The following is a 25,178-nucleotide window of genomic DNA, read 5'->3' as shown; positions in this document are numbered from 1 at the left end:
TTTCCTGTAGGATAATGTCCCTTAGATTCGCCCATGTTGTTACAAATGACAGCATTTCCTTCTTTTTGAGATTGAGTAATACTCCATTGTATGTATATACCACAATTTCTTTATCCAGGCAAATGTTGATGAAAATGTGGGTTACTTCCATGCCCTCGTTCTATTTTTAATGTTTTGTGGAACCTGCATATTGCTTTCTACAGTAGGTGCACCAATTTGTGCCCTGCATTATTCTAGGTTCTTTCAGACACAGCAGTCATGAACACAACAGAAAAAGATCCCTGCCCTCAGGGAGCTTTCATTTTAGAAGAGAAAACAATCAATAAGCAACTCATTTTAAAAAAATCTTATAGTAAGGTGTAAATGCTGTGGAAAAGAAAGGAGAGAAAAGAGAGGAGGCTTCTGCTTTGAGGGGAGTGGTCACCAGGCCAGGACTCATTGAGATGACTTAGCTGCTAATACAAGGACTTCAGTTTTACTGCAATTAAGATGAAGGCTTTTAAGCACAGAAATGATTTCCTTTCTCCTTTTAAATAGACAAAAAGATACACTATTAGGACTGGGTGTCACAAAGTATTGTGGACTTCATTTTAAGGGAAAAGACAGTACTGTAAAAAATATGTTGGTGGGTAGGGCTATAAAGCAACTACCTCAGCCATGGAACTCAAAGTAATAGCTAGCATGCAATTATGGCAGGTACTGATCAAGGGGCTTTACCCCTCAGGATCACTCCTTATGTGACCATTTTCACAGAGTACGTAGTCTCCCATCCACATTCCAAATTCTGAGCATTAAAACACTTAAAGCAAGCCAATTTGATAGTGAAATCTGACCCAGGTTCATAAAAGACATCTTATAGTTTTTGATTTATCCTACTTGGCAAATATATACATAAAGAAACATTAACCCCCAAAACCTAAGTAACCTTTAAATATCCTAACTAATGAAAAGTCATAGGTACATTAATATGTATACATTCAACCTTTTTTGTTTAACTGCCCTGTTTTATTTAGAAGATAGTACAGTTATATCATATGGTTTATCAAATTCAAATTAAACCAGGTATGCCTTAAAACAAATTAGAATTCTATCCAGCATATAACCTAGAGTAAGATGAAAGATGCAAATCTGTTGTTACGACTTTGATTTTACAGTTTAAAAATATGTATTTTTCATATAGCATGCCTCCTAAACACAGGCTAATTGCTTTATCTGGTGTTCAACCAAAGGAAATGCTGTTTATTCCAACAATGATAGAAAAACAGGCTGACTGAGACCTACTAAAAGATGTTATGTTAGCACACAATATGAAACCTTTCTACTGGATTTTTAAAGATAATTTTACTAGACATAAATTTGACTAAAAAATAGTCTTTAAACAACCCAAGGTGTAACTCTGTAGCTGTGCTGCCCAGTATAGTAGCCATTAGACACCATCTAATGTAGAATACTAAAACATGGTTTGAATTGAGATGTGCAATGAGTAAAAATACACACTGAATTTCAAAAACTTAGTATTGAAAATGACTGTACAGTATCATAGTTTCATATTAACTATGTGATGAAATGGTAATATTTAGCAGATACCAGGCTAAATAAAATATTTTACTAATTTTATCATTTTTCCTTTTTTAATGTGCCTACTAGAAAACTTGAAATTACATACATAGCTCACATTATACTTCCACTGAACAGCACTGCTTTATGGTAAAGACTGAGAAAAATGTTAACATAAAATTTCTCAAGTACTTATGTTCTAAAATGAGTAATTTTACTTCAAATCACCAAACAGATTAACCCAAACAGATAAAGGTAGCAAGAAACATTCAACAGAAATGCTAAACTTAAGTTTTTTGTAACTCAAGAGTATCTATTAATTTAAATATTCAAAGAGGCATCCAAAATTCCAACAATAAGTATCTTTATTGTACAGAATGTCTAATTTGCTTCAAAATGCATTTTCAATACTTCCACAGTTATAAGTATGTATTAGAAGGATTCTGTGTCCCGCTTTCCTTCACTTGGGTTAGGATCAATCTAAACTTTGTAAATCAAATACATCATAATGCAATCAGAAAGCAGGCAACATATTTTTAATGGATAGGGAAAAATGTATAACTCTTAAAAAACAACTTTAGAGTTTACAAAATAAGTCCATCTCGCAATAAGATCTGTTATTTGTAAAAGATACACTGATTGACATTTCCTAATATCCTTAAACATATTCCAAGTCCCTATTATACTAAAGTTAGGCATATGCATGCTCCACAATTCAGCAGTTCCATTCCTGAGCATATATTTATCAGAAATGAATGCTTATTTCTATCAAAGATACAAAGAGGTTCAGAGAAGCCTTATTTGTAGCCCTGAACTGGAGAGGTACTCAATGTCCATTTACAGAAGGGATAAATGGTGATAAAATCAAGCAATGGATGGATCAGAGACAACTGCACAGGCAGGGCACAAATGCTACACAAACTCACAGTTACAATACTGATAACAAATTCTGATACAAATTCAGATACTGCATGTGGAATCATGCAGTATGAACTCTAACTGGCAAAAACTAATCTATGCTAAAAAATAACAGACTGGATTCTATTGGGTGGAGGCCTACTGACTAGGAAAGACAGCCCTCTGGGGTAGGGTGTTAATTATGCAGGTAATTCTTATGCAAAAAAACCACTGAACTAGCAAGTAAGAGTGTCTATTTGACCATAAGAAGTTATACTTGAATAAAATGTTTTTTAAAAATAAGTTTTTTTAAAAAAGGGCCAAACACATCATGAGTTATTTTGAAAAGAATGTCTTAAACCCAAACAAGTCTTATACTGAATTATGTGAGAATTCGTTTTTTATCCCCTATCTAAACTTAATTTCTTTGTAACTTAATAGTAACAGCTTATTTGAACCTACTCTCAATTTTAAGATTACATAACTTTCAGAAGTAAATAATTCATAATGACTTTAAAAGTATAACAATCTTCTTTATGACTAATAGGTATAATTTGAATGTTTATGTCTTCAAATATTTAATTGTAATAGTTAATTCTTATTTTCAATTTAAAAAGATAACTTTAAATTCCACATATTCCAAAATTTCTGACCATATTATTTCTTTCACTGATAAAGTATATATTGTAAAAAATTTAATATTTGGGGGTTCATTTACAAGTTCTTTTACAATTCTACTGTTTATTTAAATTTCTTATTTGCTTTTACCCTTCCCCTCAAAACTGACAGGAAAGAAGAAATGCTGCTTTCCCTTAGTGAATAATCTTGAACACAGAGTTTCTACTTTAAAAGTTCAATATAATATGCTATGGAAACATAAAAAACTATAATCATCCAATTCTAGAAATTCACACTCCTTAACAAGTGACTAAGAAAATATGTAAAGCCAGCTGGGATGGGAGTAAAGGACAGAAAACTGTACTTGAACAATGATTAAAATAAAATTAGAAAAAAAAAGGAAACATACAAAAAATATGTAAAACCAATTTTTGTGTTATTTCACATGAATATGTCATGAATATCCAGTTAATAAAATAAATATGTGCTGAAAGAAGTTGACCTATTTACTATAACTTTAAATATATAATTTTATTAAATGTATTTATGCGTCCTTCCTTCATCTGTTTCTATTCCAAACAAGATGGCTAGCAAGTTTTTTTTAAAGAAAAACACAAGACTTAGGGGAGGTATAAAGGTGGACACTAAGAAGGAAACCTTGGATATGGCTTAAGGGGACAATGCTTACCACTGACTTTAGCCAGATTAGCTGGTATATTCACATGCAGTCTCAGGGTTGCAAAGACAAAATACAAAGCAGCTAAGATTCTCAACTGATATCTTACTATCTATCTCCTTCCTTCCTAGTAATGCATGTCCTGAGACTCAGGGCCAACAAGCAGATGAATTGTTATGCTACATCAATGTAACCACATGTGACAATCCAGGCAGAAAATTTACTAGGTAGACATTCAGAGGCCAAGTCAGATGACCTGGCTGCATATGTCCATGGATCCTGATGAAAGACTGATAGAAATAAAGACAGCAGCTGATCCCTAAACCAGAAGGTAGAGTTGTCACAGGCAGGAGGACTTGAGAATGCCCTGATTTATTTAATGTGTATTTCACACTGTCTTAGATAAACAGGAACCTTTTATATCTCATTTCTGATTCAAAACATTCTTTAAGGTGGTTCTAAACTAAAAAGATAAAGTGTAAATACTTCAGATGCTTAAAACAGGCAAAACTCATTTCATCTAAACCAGATTTCTTTCACTCATACTAAGTTCAGAATTTACCAACATTGAAATGTATCCCTCCCCTCTGTTACAAATGTCAAATATCTAATTTATGGATATCTAAAACTTGAAAAGTAAAAAACAAAATATGACATAATATTCTTTCTTTTCTATAATTGAAAAGGCTTAACTACATTTTTTTAAAAAGTGAAGAATAAGACAAAATACAATACCTTCTAGATGTGTTTCCTGAAACGGAGTTCTGAAATAGCTCACAATCCAAATACTCCCTGAAAATTAAGAGAAATAAGTATTACTTCAAGCGCATCTTATCTTAAAAAAAAATTCAATGGCATGATTTACAATAAAATCTTAACTAATTCAGAAAACAACAAAGATGTATTGTAAGATGAAAAATATTCTTAATTATATATGCTTTCCTTGGGCCAAGCTGTTGACCAAATCTGATAAATGTCTGCATTATGACATTATTTACCAAAATACACTACATGTTATCTGTCTTGATAGTACATAAACACTACCACCTATTCTCAAGAATTCTGGGAGAAAAGGTATTAGAATTATTTAGTAGTCACAGAGAGTTGGAAACACCTCATTTTTTTCCTAGACCATTAGAACAAAAATTGTTAAAACTCAGAACTAGAATCATTGTAGATACAAAATGGTATCAACTTGTGGTAAAGTTTATGCTTTCAGGAACAAAGGAGTGGATGACAATATTCTGGGCAAGAGACATAGCCTACATTTTAATTCTGTGGTGGCTGAGGAAACTTCATGTTGATCAACAGGCCAATGACACTGAAGCTGATTAGTAATAAGGCATGATGCAAACTCCCTGAATCCACTATAGCAGCATTCCATCTGTATCAGCCACTGTACTTATATCTGATTTACACCTCTAGAATTCTCATTTTCTATCCTATAGCCTATAGTATTCTCATGGATGATGGCTTAGCCCAAAAATAAATCCATAAACCTGAACTCTAACCTCCCAAAACAAAGTAGCTATTTTTCATTATCATTTAATTTCACCAGTAGCCTTCAGTCTCCTTAAAACCATACACAGGTACCAAATGTCTCTGAGTGATGCTTCTTCCACATCCTAGCAAAATAGGTTCTTCAAAACTGCACTCTAGGTCACAGTCTCTGCATCTTACTCTTCTCCCTGTGACTGTAAACTCTTCACTCATCTTTGAATCCCCCAAAACCTAGCATGTTGCGAGGAACAGAGCAGATGTTCAATAATGTTTAATAAATCAGTGAATCTTAAGAGACTTTATCAATTAATATACCATGCTGAAATAAAAATAATACTATTAAGAGGAAAGAATGTTATATGGTTCAACTACAATACAATGGAAAATACCTGCCTTTCTTTTCATTATTTCTTTCTCTTCCTATTTTCTCTCTCTCTTTGTCTCTCTCTCTCTCTCTCTCTCTCTCTCTCTCTCTCTCTCTCTCTCTCATTCCCTTGCTCTTCCCCACTACCCCTGTACCTCATTAGCAAGACTCTTCTACCATTCATGTCAGTGCTCTGCCAACCCCTACAGACAATTAGCTTAGATGGGTAGCAGTTCTCTTTTCAGGTGAATTGGGACTCCAGTCCTTCTGTCTGGACTGGAGGTCCTACACCAACTGGCATGGTAACTGGATATCAACACAAATCCCCTAAGCACGTATCAGCAGCTCCTAAGCTACCCTCCTTCAGCAGCAGAGAACGTCACCCATATATATAAAATACCTAGAATCAAAACTAAGGGGGGCAGAATTTTCCCCAAATTTTAGAAGACAAAAGGCATTACCTTAAAATAGAATCATAACTATTAGAAAAAACAAACACCCTGAAGAGTCCTCCTACTGATTAAAAAATATAAAAGAATTATAATTTCCTAATAAGTCACTACTCTTTCAGCAGCTAAATAAAAACATTACCAAATCATTTTATACAATAAAATTTAACCTCATTCTGACCTTCCACATAAAGCAAGCAAACCTCTGTATCCAATGAGATTCCATCTGAACTATGTAAAATAATAAGCAATACCTTAATTGCATTCATTTGCATGACTTTGAAACTATTCTGGGCTGAAGTCATTGACTCAAGGTCACAGAATACAAAAAAGTAAAATGTATGCAATTTACCAGGGAGGAATGATCTACTTAAGACAGTGGTAGCACCATCTCCCTCCCTGCTTAGGAAATACCAAACACTTTAATGCAATCAACAGGTAAAGACATCCCTTTTTGAAACGTATTACATATATACACATTAATGTTTAAAAGATTTTTAAATCTTTATTTACTTTTAGAGAGAGGGGAAGGGAGTGTGAAAAAGTGGGAGAGAAACATTGATATGTGAAAGAAATGATTGACTGCCTCTCATACATGCCCCCAACCAGGGACCTGGCCCCACAACCCAGGCATGGGCCCTGACTGGAAATCAAACTGGACATCTCCTGCCTTGCAGGCCAGGGCTCAATCCACTGAGTCACCAGCCAGGGCTACACATTAATTTTATAAATATAAATTTATAGAAAATATACTAAGTATATATTTGAATAAGTTTATCACATATCACAGCTTCCTTATTAATATCGATCTGCCTGAATAAAGGCAAATGATAATTCTATGCCCTAATAACATTTAAAATCAAAACATGAAATAGAGCCATTATTTTTTCCAGTGTCTCATAAAGATTGCTAACAACTCAAATTCAGGTTACAAAGCTATAAAAATTTTTAAGACAAGAACTGCTAATACAGCATCCTAAGTACAATCTGACTTCTGATGGTTCAACTTATTTTTCTGACTTTACAATGGTGCAAAAGTGATATGCATTCAGTAGAAACCATACATCAAATTTTGAATTTTGGTATTTTCTTGGGCTAGCAATACGCTGTATAATCTTCTCTCTCGGGACACTGGGCAGTGCCAGTGAGCTACAGCTCCCAGTTAGCCAGCAATTACAAGGGTAAACAACTGATACTCTATAATGTCCTGTGTTGCCAGCATCTTTTGGATATTGTATTTTGTGTTTCAACACCCCACCAGGTCTACAAAATGCCCATTTGTGTCTCCTGCTTCTGGTAGTAAGACGAGGAAGGCAATTACTTTTGATATAAAACTAAGATAATTGCCCAACTATAGGCTACTGTAAGTGTACTGAGCACTTTCAAGAAAGGCTAGACTAAACTATCATGATTATACGTTGGGTATATTAAATGCATCTTTAATTTATGACATTTTCAACCTATGAAAGGTTTACTAAGATGTAACCCCATCATAAGGTGACGAACACCTGCATATTAACAGTTTCTGCTTTCATTGTTGTTTAACCTGAACAGCATTATGTCCAACTAATTTGCTTAGAGAAGCAAAAGACTTAAAGTGTCTCAAAGCCAATAATGCTACATTAGTAAAAGTAAGGAAGCACAACAGACTGACAGAAAATAACTACCACAGATTACTTGGGACAATACATATTCTTAAAAAATTGCAGAATATATGAAAACATAAAAACAAGTTAACTCTACAAAATATTTCCCTTCAGTTTAGTAAAATTCTAACACCAACTAGGTATTATTGGCACTTGCATTTACTGGGGAAAAGAGGAGAAAACTATAAAGAATAGAATCTAGGGTACATTAAAAATGTTTGTTATATTAGTACAAATGTAGACTATCAAATATTTTAAGGCTTTTTTTTAAAGATTTTATTTATTTATTTTTAGAGAGGAAAGGGAGGGAGAATGAGAGAGAGAAACATCAATGTGCGGTTGCTGAGGGCCATGGCCTGCAACCCAGGCATGTGCCCTGACTGGGAATTGAACCTGTGACACTTTGGTTCGCAGCCCACATTCAATCCACTGAGCTACACCAGCCAGGGCTTCAGGCTTATTTTAACATCACGAGGAAATTCATTTAAGTACGCATCCATTAAATTAGATAAATCTCCCACATTTAGTTTACCACCGAAATACTTTTATACTACTAAAGCCAATCTTTCGCAATTTAAAAATGATTTAATGAGCTCTGACCAGTGTGGCTCAGTTGCTTGAGCATCATTCTGCAAAGCGAAAGGTCCCTAGCGTAAGGTCCCTAGTTCGATTCCTGGTCAGGGCACATGACTGGGTTGCAGATCAGTGTCGGGTCCATGCACAGGCACATAGGAGAGGCAACAGATGCATGTTTCTCACTCACATTCATGTTTCTCTCCCCCTTTTAATTCCTCCCTTCCCCTCTCTTTAAAAATGGTTTAATGAAAGAAAAGCAACAATATTAAAAATGTATGCTTCTGTATCTTCTCTTCCTTCATAGAAGGGCAAGACTTTTTTTACATGTAAACCTGTAGGAGATCCAAATTTCAAATGATACTACTTCACAAAGGACAGAGCGATAACTACCTATTTAAGTACCATATTCCTAAATAAATTCCAATAACATGATGTCACTTGGTCTTTTCTATATGAAAAATAAAAATCTCAATTTCTCTGAGTCAATTTCCTTTGGAATAGCTTACTAGTAAAATGCATGCATATGTATATTTTAGAAGTACTAATTAGTTATGAAGCACATGAAATTTTCAGTGACCCTAACTTTGTTAGATATTTTTTTTCTTTCTCTAAGAAGCAAATCAGGGTCTAACACAACATACATATACACAGTTGACCTCTGAACAACATGGGTTTGAACTAGGCAGGTCACTTAGACACAGATTTTTTTCAATAAATACCTGTACCACTTTTAATCCACAGCTGGGAATCTGTGGATATGGAGAGCCAACTGTATGCCATTCTACAATATATATGGGACTTGACCATCTGTGGATTTTGGTATCCATAAGGGTGCTGAAACCAATCCCCTGAGGATAAGGAGGGACAACTTAGTTTTTGAGCAGTCGAAAGTTATACAGGGATTTTCAACTGTGCAGGAGTTGGGGGGGGACAACACCCCTAACCCCCATTCCCTGGTTTTAAGGGTCAACTGTAATCTGTACAGCTATGCAACAGGCAATTCATGGTTTGCATTCTTTATGAAGGATAAAAACATTGGGGCCAATCAAAATATTTTAACATTGTTTTCAGTGTTTTTGGTTATATTTATATTTGAACTCAAATATTAGGCTGATAGTAATTTGATGATAAAGATGACAACTTTTTGTTATTTTTCAAATACTTCCCTCTGTCCACCCAAAAGACTGAAATCTTTATTTTTCTAAAGCTCATTGATTATGACCACAATGTTTAAAGTTCTATTTCATCTACATAAAATTAAGACTTCCTTTCCTTGGCTGTGTTAAAACCAGTTTTTATAACCATAATCTAGTGTATCTCGAAATGGGCTACAACCCTGAACTAAAAATAAACTATATTAATGGCATCACTCTTGCAGCTCTCAAAGTTAAATAAAGAGATAATTCCAAGTCTAGGTTTAGACACACTTCATTTTAACACAATCTATCAATTTCAGGTGAGCATAGTAAATCCTACTCAGAAAGCCAAGAAAGCCAGAAAGCTGTCTGTGTGTATCTTTCCATTTTTTTCTTTTTTTTCCCTTTCCTTTACCCCAGGAGGTCAATGAACAAAATATATATGATGGTATGAAAGTAAAGTATCCAACGGTCTGAAAATGAGGTACCTAAATACCTACGAATTGAGTATGCAAAATTAAATCCTGGAGTGACATGGTTGCTTAGGTAACACTCAGAAAAGAACAATGTGACACTGACTATAAGGAACAAGCCATAAACACTCCATAAAATCAAGTCTACCTAGAATAGGCCATATTTCCACTTGAAACAGAATATGTTAATTCATAATTCCATTTAGAAAATATTTTTCTTTCTCACCTGTTCCCCCACCCATCTTGCATTCAACTCCATAAACAGCAATTATCCCCCATTATAAAACAGTTGGCAGTTAAAACAATGAGCCAAGGAAGAAAGTACAATATTCCATAACTGACATTTACTGCATTGGCCTTGGACTTCTAATCTTTACCAGACGGGCACACAAATCAATCCATCAGCTCATAAAGGTGTGCTTTTTTAACCTCTAAAACAGATGGGATTGGCCAGAAGTGTCTGGCATGTCAAACTGCTAATCACTGCTGCCCTTTGCACAAAATAACCCACTTAAGTTGAGGCATGGTTGCACTGTAACCGACATTAGTCTGTGGGAAACCCATTTAACTGTCACACACTCCTGCCATTCCTGTTCTCCCTTAATTAAGCCTAAAGCCTTGTGCTTTGACCTTTTGTTCTAGCCTATTAACCCTATCTAGTACAAGTTCAATTATGCTAAACTAAAAAGTTTGCTGTAAAATATTAAATGCCAAGCTCAAAAAATTGTAAGGGACATCCTCCCAGCCCACAGTTCTATGCACCCTGTTACTCAATGCATGTGACAGTAAAAACCTCCCTCTTGGAGTGATACTGATCTTAAGAGTCTAGAGTGGAGAACAAATGATCATTCTAATCCAACCCCCTTACTGTACAAACTGAAGCCCAAAACATTAAATGACTTGCCCATTTCACGGCATCAGAGGAGACTGGAATCTATCTACTCCAGTTCTAATCTTTTATTCTCCATGGTATCTCTGATTAACAGTTAAACTAAAATTTTCACCACAAATTATTACATTTCACCATCCTGTAGACTACACTATACAAAAAGACCTAAAGCAAAATAAATGGGCATATCAATAGAATTTAGAAATAATTTTTTCCTTTCCTCCCCACACCAAAACCTTCTAGTCCCTTGTTCCTTTTTCTTTTTAAAAGTAGCAGTGGTCATTGAGAATTGCTAAATTCTGCAACACTCACAGACAATATGCATGAATATAATTTTTTCTTTCCTGATGCTTCATTTAAGTATTCAATAGGGCATATGACTTAAGATTCATAAAGCAATTGCAACTTGCTACTTATCCCCAAGGACAAATCACAGATGGATATCTTTAAAAATATCTCTCTATATATACATATACACACATATATATATGAATTGCTGTTCATATTTACCAGAATTCTAAAAACAAAAACAAAACTTTAAAATTCACTGTCAAATAAAATCAAATATAGTCTAAACTATAACAATAAGCTATCATCACAGGGGTATTTTTGTTTTAAAATATAGTAATATGTGCTAATATTTCTTCTTCCATTTACTTCATATAACTGGAAAAAACTTTACTACTCTCACTATGACATAAAAACAATTTAAAGGTCAACAATAATATAAAATTTTATTTCTATTTATAACTCATATAAGGATCTGTATATCAGTTTTAGATTTTTGAAAGATTTAAAGTCAGATTTTTATTTCATCTTCTTTTGTTAATTTCCCAAAGGCCAATTTTTGCCTATTTTCAATATTAACAAATATTGCCATTTTTGCCTTTAGCAACCTGGAACCTCACAGGTTAATGGCATTAGTAAATGGAACAGATAATAGTTTTCAAAAAAAGATTATTCAGAGTTGAATTAAAATGATGAATAATTCCAATGACAGAATCTACTACTTTTTAAGGGTAAAAGAGAATGCAGTACAAGAGTTTAAAACTCAAAGTGAATGCATTCATGCTATTAGAATAATGCCTTCAAATGAAAGCATCTCTTGGAGGAGATACACAAAGATATATAAAATATAAAACGGATGGATGAGTAGTCAAAACTAAAACAAATACTCGTAGCAGCAAACTGATGATTTATATTCTCATTTGCCCTTTTTTACTGCATTGGCCAATAATGTTAATTTAAATGAGACCTCACATTTTAGTTACAAAAGATAGTTCATGAAAATAGAAATTAAGCTTGGATAGCCATTGAGGAATCCAGCAGCAAAAAACTCATACCAATGTACAGAACTGATGCACTCTATAACATACTGGCTGGTAAAGAAATGAAAGGGAAAGGTTGTTCAGATACTCAGGGTAAGCACTGATGAAAGCACAAAGTAGAATATACCACACAAATAGTAAATGCTCTATTTTTTTTACCTTTAATTTGGACAACAGTCCATTAGTCCACATGTCTTCTATATCTATAAGCATGTAAATAGGTATAAGCATGATTTAGAATCACATAAATAGGTAGAAAAATATATGAGCCATGAGAAATGATTTTTCTATTTACAAAAGACATCCACTTCCACACATGCATAAAATTAAATTTAGTAAAAAAAAATTGTCTTCAAAAAGCAAAAAACTGGTTAAAGTTATTTTAAGAGCATTTGTTAAATCTCAATGCTGTAAATATATATTCTGGATAATCTATACATTTTTTAGCATTTGAAAATTAATTGTTAATCTAGAAATTTCTGAGGTCCATTTTAAAGTAATTTTCTGCCTTACCATTATTAATGTAGCTGAACATTACAGTATTCTACAGTCAGAAAACTCACCTCTAGAAAAGAACAATTCCTCATTTATAAAAAATAACCAAAGGGCTTCATGTATTACTCAAGTCCTATAACTTACTGGTTTAAATCAAGTCATTCTTGGTATCCTCTAACTTTTAAGATTATTGAATGCCTAAATTAATTTGAGACATGCTATTTGAGAGGCCTGCTTCTTCCCATTCAGTCACATCCAATGCCATTACAGGTGTCAAGCTGGTGGATCCTGTGACTGCTGAAAGTGACTGAGGGACCTGCCTACAAGGCCCTAAGTACATTTTGTTTCATTTTCTTAAAAAAATTTAAATGTTGCTACCAAAGATTCTGCTGAACATGTTTTCTAATATATTATAAATCAAGTATTTCTAAAGAAACTTAGCATTACAAAACAATTTCAAGTGCCAAGTAATTATAATGTCATCAACAGTTAGTTTCAGTTTTATCTTCAATTAATATGCTTGGAAAAGCAGATGATAAATTTTAAGGAAAAAATATTGTTCCTTTTGGAAGTCCTAATTTTAATAGACGAAAAAATGTAGACCAGCAGCCATTATGTACAAGTTGTACATAATAATTAGAAGCTATTATATATAAATACATAAAGGCTCTGTTCCTGACTCCCCTCCACAAAGCCGGATTTTACCAATAGTTGTTACTGGTACAGTGTAGTTCAACAAATGTTCATAACAGCCTTCTCTGTGCCAGGCAACTACAGCACCAACAGTACCCTGATGAATATGCCACTGTTCATGAAGCGTCCCCTCTACTGAGGAAGACAGACATTCAGCTAAACCAGTGTGATTATTACCAGTGTGACAATGAGGGGTATGGAGAACCATGAGAGACAGATCTGATTTTGTTAGAGACTTGGGGACTGTGGTGAGCACTATGCTCTCTTCTCTACTGTCCAATGAGTGACAATATTTCTTTCTCATTTGCTTCACCGAAGTCAAGAATGTGGTCAGTCTGCAGCCCACATCATCAGCAATGGTCCACAAGTGCCCTCTCATCTCATCTTTTTATAGGAGAATACAGGAATGGGGCCCATAATGTTTGCATTATGTTCCCAATTAAACCAGAAGACCCAACCACCTCACTCTACTAATGGTTTTAGGACATTACTTTTCAGGAATAAGTAGAAGTGGCTATGAGTGTTGTGATCACACTAGCTGATGAAAGGTAGTTGGCTCTATTAATCTACAAAAAGAAATTCCCTCACTGGTTTTTTAAATAGAACAATAAATATATGTAATATATGCAAACAAAGCTGATGAACAGATATACACCTATACTGTAAAATTTCTTTTTAGATTCTAGCGTAGAAAGTACATTCCATGTACCAGAATATCAAATGAATCATAAGACTGCTCTGAAGACCATATTCTAATAGCATGGGAAGAAAACAGGCTACAAAAACAAGGGTGTTATCATTGGCCTTTTCTTACTCTCCTTCTCATGAAGATCCTGTCCTTCTGGTTATCATAGATCCTTCACCTGGACTTTACTGCTGGATCTATTATCAAAGTTATTAACCACTCCTCATCACCTAGTATACAAGGCCCTCTTTATGAGACTGATTTAGCAAAAAATAAACAAACATAAAAATGTGAAATAAATCTAGACTTGGTTTCTTATACTGGGTTTACCCAACTGCTAGCTATGCAAGTTTAATTTAAATTCTTAGGGGCTCAAGCACTGGCTGGTGTGGCTCAGTGAGTTGAGTGCCAGACTGTGAACCAACGGGTTGGATTCCCAGTCAGGGCACATGCCTGGGGTTGTGGGCCAGGTCCCAGGTAGGGGGTGTGCAAGAGGCAACTACACATTGATGCTTCTTTCCGTCTCATTCTCCTTCCCTTCCCCTCTCTAAAAATAAATAAAATATTTAAAAAAATAAATTCTTAGGGGCTTGCTCAACTTCTTCCTGCGTAAAATGTAGACAATAAATGTTTTAGAAATTTTAAATTACCAACAATAGCAAAAATGTTGGAAGTAATCACATACCTCACTACACTACAAGGATATCCTCAACAAATTAAAAAAAAAATAAAGGTAGGGGTGCAAGTGAGAAATTGAGAAGGAAAAACAGGGAAAAGAGAAAACCAAAATAAAGAAAAAGAGACCAAGGGAAAGAAAGGTATGTAAGTGCTAAATGATAGTATTTATTACTATCTGATGTACAGTCAACAACCACTATCTATCCTGTGTGTTTTTCCATTATACAAGATGCCCCTACAAACTGACTAGTTTTAAAATGGGGAAGTAGAACAAAGTACTTCTAGGAGAGTATGCTTAAACCCAGAGCATCCATATCAAATTACCTTCCAACCTAAAAACCTGAGGATTCTATGAACTACTTCAATTTGTGAAAGCTCACCACAAATAAATATGAATTAAAAAATAAAAACAATCAAAACTAAAAGAAAAACAGAAGAAAACATGACATTGATCAGCTCCATCATGGATTGCGAGGATAGGTAAGAGCAGCGTTTAACTAACAACGTGAACAATGCGTTCATTGCTTAACTTTTGCTTCAGTAATGCCAAACATCTGGATATTGGGAAAGAACCAGATGGTGAATAAAAAACTTCCATCTTTAATCCTTGGCCTCAGACACACTGCCTATTTTAATCAATTTTTTTTAAAGGCATGAATGGGTTAGGAAAACAATATAAATATATTTCTGAACCCCCGAAATTTTATATATATTCCCCCCCACCCACCACCCAAGACTGTTCACTTAAACAGTTTCTCTTTTATTTGGCAGATACAATGTGTTAATTTAATAAATTATAATAAAATATTCCTATGCAGCTTTTACACAAACACTTTTGTTTGTCCAACATTTACTTGGCAACTCAAAAATCCAAAGCTTATTAGAAAATATGTGTAAAAGCCTTATTACTTATGCTTGTGTCTCCAACATAGTTTCAATTTGACTATACCTTTTAGTGTAGAAGGAACCACTCGGCTTGATTCTTTTGGGTTCAAAATACCATAAATTTTAAATGAGGCAAGTAAAAAGAAGTGGAGAGGTTATTAACTCCATGTCTCATGACCTCAACAATAAAACAGCATCCCTGATGTATACTTTAAAAATATTTTACGCTACACACCTCTGAATCTCAAAAACTTCTTTCCTCACCATGATCTACTTCCAAAATGAAGCCAAATACTCTTCATCTCTCTATTTCTGCTCTCCTCTGACAAATTCACAAATGCACTATCAATTTCTTCTTTGTATTGCAGAGTCTAGTTTAATAGTACAGCATAGTCTTTAAAATAAAATTATTGTGGATGAAGATAGGGCAATAAAAAAAATCATGCTAAGAACTGCAATAGTCAAGAAGTTTAACTTTTCAACCAGGAAGAGTCATGGCTCTGAATTTGCTACAACCTCTCCTTGAAGTGGACAAACATAATTAGCCTTGGGAATACCTGGATTAAGACTGTGACAAGCTACTTTAATGAATTATATCAAGAAACACAGTTGCTTTCTCTGCCTCAAAGAACACCACAGTAATTCTGTGGTACACTTCATAGGAGTTAGCATCTGGGAGGGAAAGGAAACTGCATAGCTGCCCTTGGTGACTACTTTTCCCTAGTAAGCATGGAGAGCAGGACATCAGCTCTCTAAGAACTACCAATAAACTACTGCAGAATCATATACTGGAAGTGATGTCCCTTCCCAGTGAGACTGGTCTGAGAATCCAGCCTGGGCAGACTGGATTCTAGTACGTGCTGCCTGAGCTCTATGGCTATCAGACTGGGAACGGTGTTTTTTGATGACTTTCTAAAAATCAAAGAGAGACAGATTTTCCCTTCAAAAGATGGCATATTCTCATGAAAAAACTAATTGTTATCAATGAAATTAGCTGTGTGACCTCAGACAGTTACTCAGGCATCTCAAAAACTAGATTTCTTTATTATAAAATAGAGAAAACTATACCTATATGTGACTGGGGAACTGCAAAGTGGCCAGCACAAAACTGCCACCAAAGAAACCCTCTTCCTTTCCCTGCTCTTTCTCCCAATGAAAAAGACAAGGCAAAAGGCAAGTATGTAGCTAAAAAACAATTGTTTTATATTTCAAGTTTTTACCTGATCATCTCTACTCTCTTTTTAAAAGGACAGGCTCAAAATCTTTACTGTAATGTCAACAAAAGCATATATGATGGTATAGAATCAGAATTTAGAAATCAAATCTAACTGCCTGTTCTACAGATGTTGCCCCAGGGATGTAAAACAATGTACCTTCTATCTGTATCTATGTTTCAGTAGCAGAACCTACTCTAGAAAAGTACATGTGGAGTAACAAAACAAAAATTATACCCTTTTAAAATGTTCTCCAAAAAACCAACTTGAGCCTACATGACCCATTGTACAAATATTCCCTTTAGGGGAAAACATGTAATTGTTTATTATTAATTTATTTTGAGGATATTTCTACACCCTACTTGGGAGTGTTTCACGTGTTTTCACATACTTTTTTCTTAATGTTCTCCACTTTCTTCTGTTCTCCTTCCTTTCCTTAATTTGATTTTTTTTCCATTGTATAAATCTACCACCCTATTATAAGTCATTATAAATTCATAAATTCAGGAGTTAAAAAAATACCTAAAAGACTGTGCTTTTGAAAAACCAGTTGTAATCCCTTAAAAATTTCACATCTCTCAATTTCGAAAGAGAATCCTTCAGAAAGAAGTCTTGTTTTTTATTCTGAACTTCTAATACTCAGACCTTCATTGTATCCTGTTGCGAGTCAGGCTCTGTTATCTATATTGACATTAAATCACTGAAACAATAATACTATTCCCATTTTAAGGTTGAATATAACACAATGTTCTTCCTATCTTACTACAGCAATGCTAAATTATCATCTTTTTAAATTCAGTAACATATTTAACATGTTCACAAGTATACCATAGTATAAGCACATCAACAATTAAAAACACACAACTACCAAAAACTAGCTTACCCCCAGTGTGGCTTAAGCTTTTACCTATCTAAACATGATGACCTGGCTTGGCCCTGGTACCCTCACATAGCTGGTAAAAATAAAAGTAAAGGTCTGACTGGTGTGGCTCAGTTGATTGGGCATCCTCCTGCAAACTGAAAAGTCTTGGGTTCAATTCCTTGTCAGGCCCATGCCTGGGTTGCTAATTCAGTCCCCTGTTGAGACACATCTGAGAGGCAACTGACTGATGTGTTTCTCACACACTGATGTTTCTCTCCCTCTCTCCCTCCCTCTTTTCCCCTCTCTCTAAAATTAAATAAATAAAATATTTTTAAAAAGAAGATAAAAGCAAAATAATCAAAGCATACTACTAACAACAAAAGCTCCTAATTCCTTATTTCCTGAACTGTTCTCAACACATTAGGTAATTATACATTTGAAAACAAGGAGTAGCCCTGATTATCACTTAACAGGTGACTAAAAAATGACTTTCTCAGTTAGAAGTCCAAGGGTAAAAGACTCCTTTCCATCTAAGCTCTGAATAAACACCAACATCAGGTCAATGAGAGTTGTCCTGTCTCAGTGATATCTTAAGTAGATGACTCAAATTCCCAGCAGGCTTCCAGTCTAAGATTTCTTGAGACACTGGGCTTAGTCACACAGTGACCTGGAATTTGAGGCAAATAAGGGTCTCTTCCTTCTATCCTTAAAGATATTTTTGCTAAATGACACTAAGCTAAAGAGGCAGATGGGTTTTAATTTAGAGCCTTATTCCCTGAGGTATACCAAGTTAAAAAACGTTCTGGGGAGATTGAACTATGCTAGCTTTGACTTTCAAACATAACTATTAACTCCATCAGAGAAGCAATTCTATTTCAAACAAGGAAAGCAGGGAAAAAAAATGAAGGAAGTGAGGGAGGAAGGAAGGAAGGAAAAGTGGAGTGAGGAAGGTGGGAAGGGAAGGAGGATGATCAACTGGATGGATGGATAAATGGATGGATATCACAAGCACCTTCCTAGTCAAAGCTTCAACATACTCCAGCATTCTTCTTGGATTTATTTTGACCAAAAACAAATCAGATAAATTATAATTTCTTTAACAGGTGATTATCTGTAACATCATTTTGAAGAATAACCTATCTTAAAATCTGTCATAGCCTTTAAAAACAATCTCAATACAACTAAGTAAATATAGTAAATCTTTTTTTTGTAACTCTAAGAGTATCTTTTTTCTACATTTTTGAGTTGCTTGTCTTCTAAATTCTTCAGATCTGCTTCTCATTATATTACTCCTTGAGTTCTGGGCCAAATGTTATCCCTACCATGGTTCCAGGTATTAAATTTAACAAAATCCTAATACAATTGTAAAATTATCACATTTATATTTTCCTCGTTCTTGTTCTTCTCAAGTTTTTATGATGTTAAAAAATTATGTTCCTATAGTATCACAAGTTTGGTAGTGCTTTATTTTTCATATTTGCAAAACAGTATAGGAATCCATTTGAATTTGAATAATACAGAGTATGTACTATAAGTGAGAAAAATTAGTGTAAGTTCCTACTTATCTCAATACACATATTTATTCTGAAAAATTAAAACCACCCTTCCTGTAATTATTTACATCAAGTTATTTTTATCAGATATCCTATGAAAGAGTTCTCCAGCTAACCACCCAAACCTCAGCACTGTTTTCCATGTTCAATAAGACCCCTGGAAAACACTATAACTTAAAAGAGTATTTTTTTAAAAGGTAATCTAATATTAAAACATTTTCTTCCAAACTATAACTCCTGGCTCTATTCTGGCAATCAATTTTGATCCTTTACCTTATATGTACTTAACAGAAACTCAAAAACAAAGTGTACAATACATACATGGGAAATCTGTCATTTCTCCCCCCCAACAACCACTATTTATGTAATATTGCTGCCCTCATAAAAGAGAATCCATTACCATCAGCAATTCATCTCCCTGCTTCAGCATCAGAGGCAAACAGGATACAGAAACACAATCTCTCTCCTCCATTTACTTTTTGTTCATTGCAATCTCTGGATATAATCCTCAACTCCATTCCACTGGCCTGCTTCATCATTTGACACTCCTAATTTTTACCTTCTCAAGTCTTAGTGACTATCCTGGTGGTGTATTTCTCTGATTGCTGTTTTATCTAAATACTACAGAATGAGTTTCCTCATCCCTCCACCTCTCACATTCCCTTCAAAAAACTTTAACTTAAGGAAATGCAGCTTGAACAATTAAATTCACAGATTCAAACTCATTATCCTGAAGGCACCCCACCCCACCAATTCTGTTGAACATGTTCAACCTTTCAATAGCAATCGAAAGTTGCTTTTCATAAAAATATTTCTCCAGTTGGAAGTCATGGGTACAAACAACTTTTTCAGAAGAGCAAGTGCCTTTTTCCCCAGTCTTCATCCATGTATCAGTAAATCACTATTAAAACAAAACAAAACCCATGCCGGCTGTGTATTAGCCATGTGAAGTGGCATACAGAAAAAGCACAACAGTAAAGAACCTTCATCCCTCCACAGGTAAGAATGGAAGTGACAAAAGAAGAAGGCGATTTTTATGGAAGAAAACGTCTGAAGATGTAGAAGCTATTTTAGAAAAGGGGACAAGCAAGTGAGAGAGCAGTAAGAGAGACACTTAGTGTAAACAGACAAACTAGAACTCCTCTACTAACCTACACTTTAAAAACTAATCTTAAAGCTTGAAAAGCAAAACTGAACCTATCAAAATTTAAAAAACTTCTCTTGATAAAAATTAGATATTTTTAAACTCATTTTGGGCAGAATTATCTTTTAACCTGATATAGAAAAATATTATTGCTTTCAAGTTTCTTATAATCTTAAAGTTTTAAAATTAAAAACCTAATTTCTTTAACTGCATATATCCTAATCCACTCTGGTTTAAAATTCCTTTTATGCCAGTATCTTCTAATACTAGTTTGCAATGGAATCTGTATAATTAATAATAACCTTCTTCCCTCTAATCTTTACAGAGAGCCAAGGATGACATCTATTTACCTCCCTATTTGTTCTATTAGATTGACATATTTTGCTTCATCTGTCACCTTCCATAAAACTCTGCCTTTGGATGAGTTAATTCATTTTTAGTTGTCCTCAATATTCTAAAATAGTGAAGTTTGACGGAATTAATACAGTGTGCTAGTTCTCTCTGTTCAACCAGTATTTAATTAAAGATCTTGGAGGCCATCTTTTTTTTCCGGTTATTCGATTTAAAGAAGGAACATTACTTCCTCCATGGACAATATGATAAGCCCTGTGGCAACAAGGCTGCTTTCTTAAAGTCTGCCATTTACCAGGTTGCTTTCTTATGTATAAACTACAAGCAAGACAGATTACCAGTTTACCTCACGTAGATTTTACATTCCCTATCTCAGAACCACAACTCTACTATAGTTTACATTCTCTTTTACCTTTGAATTTCCAGAATTTTTGGAGTTGTAACACTCCCTCCCTTATATTTTTACTTTATAATTGCTTTTGTTTCACCTGGACCTCAAGAAGTCCTAATGGAATTTGGGTTCTTAAAGATTCCTCCAATCTCTGGTAACAGTGCAGAATGTCTTTAAGCAACCAGAGCTACCTTGGAACACAAACTGAAAATTCATTCCTGTTTTAAATTCTTCTGAATTAATATCTTCTGGAGAACAGCCCACTCAACTTGGTATGTCATAACTTTCCATTCAAAAGGTGGCATGAATAATTTAAATTGGCACTTGCTATTTATTACATAAATAATAGTTCTCTTGGATGGCCTTTTGTAAACTAGCAATTCTTAAACATTTTTCAGGTCTATTAGAACCACAAGAGACATGTTAATTTAAGCAAACTTCAGGAGCAATAAATTAACAAACAGACTCTAGGTGGTAGTATAGGTTATTTTTTATCATGATGTTTTGCTCTTAAAACTGCAAGAGTCATACAAGAGCCCTCAACTTCTTTCACAGACATTTTTTTATTGGGAACTGAAAATATTTTAGAATGTTTCAATTAGCAAAATGCAAGTTCTGCATAGTTTAGAGGCACATGCAAGAAGTGAGTCTAAATCAAGTCCTCCCATAGATGTTAAATCTGGTTTTCAACTATTTCAAAGGCACTATACAGAATTCATTTGAGTAAAACCGAATATTTATATTCATATATATATATTCATATATTTTCCCTCCTCACACACTTAGGGAACTTTCAGGTCTTAGTGTAGTAAAGAGGGCTTTCTCCATGCGAATGTATGGAACAGACAAGAGTAAAGCAGAGTAAATAACCTGCAGCGTGCAGGATAGTAGCCGTTCCACTGACTGACCCTTCTTTGTCTCCAAGAACTAATTCCAGGCAGAGAAAAGTTACCAATAGGTCATGCAGCCACTAGCCCCTGAATCAGTTAAACCCAATCCACGTTACCAAATGGCTGGACAAAACCAGTGCAAGTTACTTCGAAGGTGAAAAACACTTCAACATACTACAAGCAGCAAAGCACATTAGGTGCCAGGCAGTTGAAGTACCTTTGTTTAAAAAGTCCACTTACTTCAGTGTCTCTTCAACAAAGGTAGGAAACTGGTGATTAAACACTGAATAATCACATCAAAAAGATCCCACCCACTTGCTAAATATGATTCACTAATAAGCAGGTTCAATGCAATTCATAACTTTAAAAAATAAACTACCAGCCCTTTGCTTCAAAAATTGCCCCCCTCCATAATGTAAAGAGCATACATCATATATAGCTCGGTAACGATTTTTACTTTGGACACCCATAGACAGTCTCTTTTCCTCTAAAGGCAATTTCCCCCCCAATCTCACATTTAATCATTTACATTACTGGAGATAAACTCCAACTCAGTTCGACCAACTGAGTGAAAAGTCTTTGTAGCTGGGAACATCTCGATTTTTTTTTCCAAAATAGAATGTCCTATTATAAAAATATTTTAAAAACTCAAAAGTACTTATCATTGTGTACTTTTCTATCGTCTGGACTCAATTAAGTCACTAATGAGAGAGAAGGTAGAAACTCCTGTAATGCTTCAGAGATCAACATGTGTCACAGAGACTGCTCGCCTCTAAGACACAGTTGATCCCTTTGTTCTTTAAGACTGAACACCAACTCCAGGTTAAAATTTGAGAACTACTTTTGGAAGAATGGAGGAATTTGTAGAATATTTCCAGGGACATCCTTCATAAAAACAACAACATTCACTAGTAGTAAGGAGAACACAGATCTACCAGGAGAGAAAAGAAGCCTCCCAGGACTCACCCTGAAACCTGAGCCCGGTTTCTGACTCCGGGGTAAAGTGATGGTTGCGGCCTCCGGTCCAAGGAGCCTCACCCTCAGGAAGGGAAGGACTAGTACCGACTGGGCGGGCCTGGGGCTTTGGTGGGGTCCCGGAGTGCAGCCCCTTTTCCTACTCACTTTCCCTGGCCGGGAATCCCGCGAGCCTCGAGCAGGGAGGCACCCGGGCGAGAGGCGGGGTACAGCGCGCGGCGCCGCCCTGAGTGCCCGGGGCCGCGGGACCGAGGGCAGCGCGGTGAGAAGCGCCCCGCACTCGCAAGCGAGGGGGCAGCCGAGCGGCGCGCGACCCCGGCCCGCTCACCTGGCTCTCGGGGCACACGGCGGCCGCCCCTGATCCGGGACTGGCACGGACCCGCTGGCGAGCCCGTGGCCAACTCTAAAACTTGCCAAACCCGCTGCCGGGGCCCCGAGAGTTGCCGGGGAGATTCGGAGCCAGTAGACAGGCAGGATTTCCCCGGAAACGATTCCTCCCTGCCGCGGAGCCCACCCCGCCGTCTGCATTTGCCGCTGCCCCGGCCGCGCGGTCCTCGCCGCCCCGACGCCCCCGCGGCCCTGCGCTCGGACGCCAGCGCCACCACGGGCTGTGCTCCGGAGCCGTTTCCGCCGGCGCCGCCGGCCGCTCCCCCGAGCCCCGCGCCTGCGGCCGCACTCACCGGAGGCCGCCGCGGCTCCGAGCCTCGAGCTCCGTCAGGATCTCTCCACGAAGGCGCCCGCAGCCCCGTCCTCCCCCGGCGCCCCAGCGAGCTCTTCCCTCCGATTGGCAGCGCTGCCAAGCACAGCGGCGGACGCGAGGCTACGGGCGGGCGTGGGGCCGGTTGTCCCTCCGCCTCGGCCGCCGCCTCCTCCTCCTCTGCCGCTGACACCGCCGCCGCCTCCCGAGTTCGGGGCTCTGCTGCAATGTCTGCGAGGCTGACTTTGAGCGCCTCGCTCGCCGCCCGCCCGCCCGCAGCCGCGCTCCTCCCTCCGCCGCCGAGTTCGCCGCGGCCCAGTCCCTCCCCCTCGCCTCTCCACGCCATTCAGTCCTTCTGCCAAGTTTCTTAACCCTTTTTTCCCCCTCCCTCCCATTGTCGCTGGGGCAGGAGGAAGCCACTCGGGTCCGGGCAGCTCGCGGGAGCTGAGGACACCCCTCTGTGTGTTGGTTTTCCCCTTGCCCGCCCTCCAGATGGCCGGGCGGGGCTGCAGGGCCCCGAGGCGGCCAGAGGATCTCCAAGGCCGGGAGTGGGGGCTGCTCTTAGCGCTCGAGCCGTCCCCCTGGGCTCCCGGCTCTATCCAGTCGCCCCCCGACCGCTGAAGGCCCCTGGACAGCTCCTCCCTGGGGGCCGGGGCGTCGTTCTGGTTACACAGGCCAAAGGCTCGCGTTTAGAGCTCAGCCTGGTGACTGGGACACCCAGGATCCCCGCCAGAGTGCTGAAGTCCCCTCCTCCCATTTCACCCCAGAACCGCGTTCCCTTGGCTCCTTCAACGCCAACTTCCACCTCCTTGTAATCTGCGTGTCCCGCTTTGATCTTGGGGACTGGGAGAGAAGGGCACTAAGTCGTCACTTTGACCCCTCGCCCAGCACGTAGTAGGCACCCAAGAATAAACGTGCAGTGACTTCAAGAAGCAAATTGGGCGGGAGACCTGACCAGTGCCCCGTTCAGCTCCTTAGACGGACGTAGGACCCAGGAGCAGGGTGTATCTTCAGCTGCTTGGGCACTGCGAAGTCTCCAGCTGAGTCTGTCAGCGAAATCTACTCATCCCCGGGAAGAATTTGACCCTACAGGACGCGGCAAAGGAAAAAGGGCTGCCACTCCTTCGGCTGCTCTGTTCGGTTCAGTCTCGAAATAAGAAATAACTATTACATCACGAGGCCCGGGCGGCAGCGCTGTGGAGCCTCCGTGTTTCCTGCAGCCCAATCTCGCTGAACCCGCCTCTAATTTGGGGGGGATATGGATTGGTGAAGAAAGTGGAGGGAGGAGAGAGTCATACGACACCATAATTTCCCCGTTCTTGTATTTGCTGTTACGGAATCTCATCCTCAACGCTCCCCAAACATCTACCTAGACCTATTAACACCCCTTCAACACCTTCCCAGATGTCAGGTTTCTTTTTGACTCTAGCATCTAGCATTTAGTAACTCACCATGAAAAAAAAGTACCAGGGGAAATCAGTGCCGTTGCTGAAATTGTGCTTAATTTGAAAAAAAAAAAAAGCCAAACTACAGTTTAGCTTCATCTTAAACTCTGA

At 37.3% G+C, this 25,178-nt stretch overlaps 1 protein-coding gene across 3 annotated transcripts in view; it reads right to left on the bottom strand.

The window, feature by feature from the left end:
• Positions 1–23,738, bottom strand: part of NRIP1 (nuclear receptor interacting protein 1) — a 90,923-nt gene extending 67,185 nt beyond the window's left edge. For all 3 annotated transcript variants that reach the window (XM_045851001.1, XM_045850999.1, XM_045851000.1), the window contains exons 1-2: positions 23,606–23,738; positions 4,484–4,540 (exon numbers count right to left, since the gene is read on the bottom strand). The gene's annotated coding sequence lies outside the window, so the exon portion shown is untranslated. The remainder of the gene's footprint in view (positions 1–4,483; positions 4,541–23,605) is intronic.
• Between the last annotated feature and the right edge of the window lie 1,440 nt (positions 23,739–25,178).

Source organism: Phyllostomus hastatus, unplaced genomic scaffold (assembly GCF_019186645.2).
Source record: "Phyllostomus hastatus isolate PE091 unplaced genomic scaffold, TTU_PhHast_1.1 phas_contig_86, whole genome shotgun sequence".
Taxonomy (NCBI): domain Eukaryota; kingdom Metazoa; phylum Chordata; class Mammalia; order Chiroptera; family Phyllostomidae; genus Phyllostomus; species Phyllostomus hastatus.
Note: the sequence above shows the minus strand (reverse complement) of the source record. Positions and strands in the feature narration are given on the sequence as shown.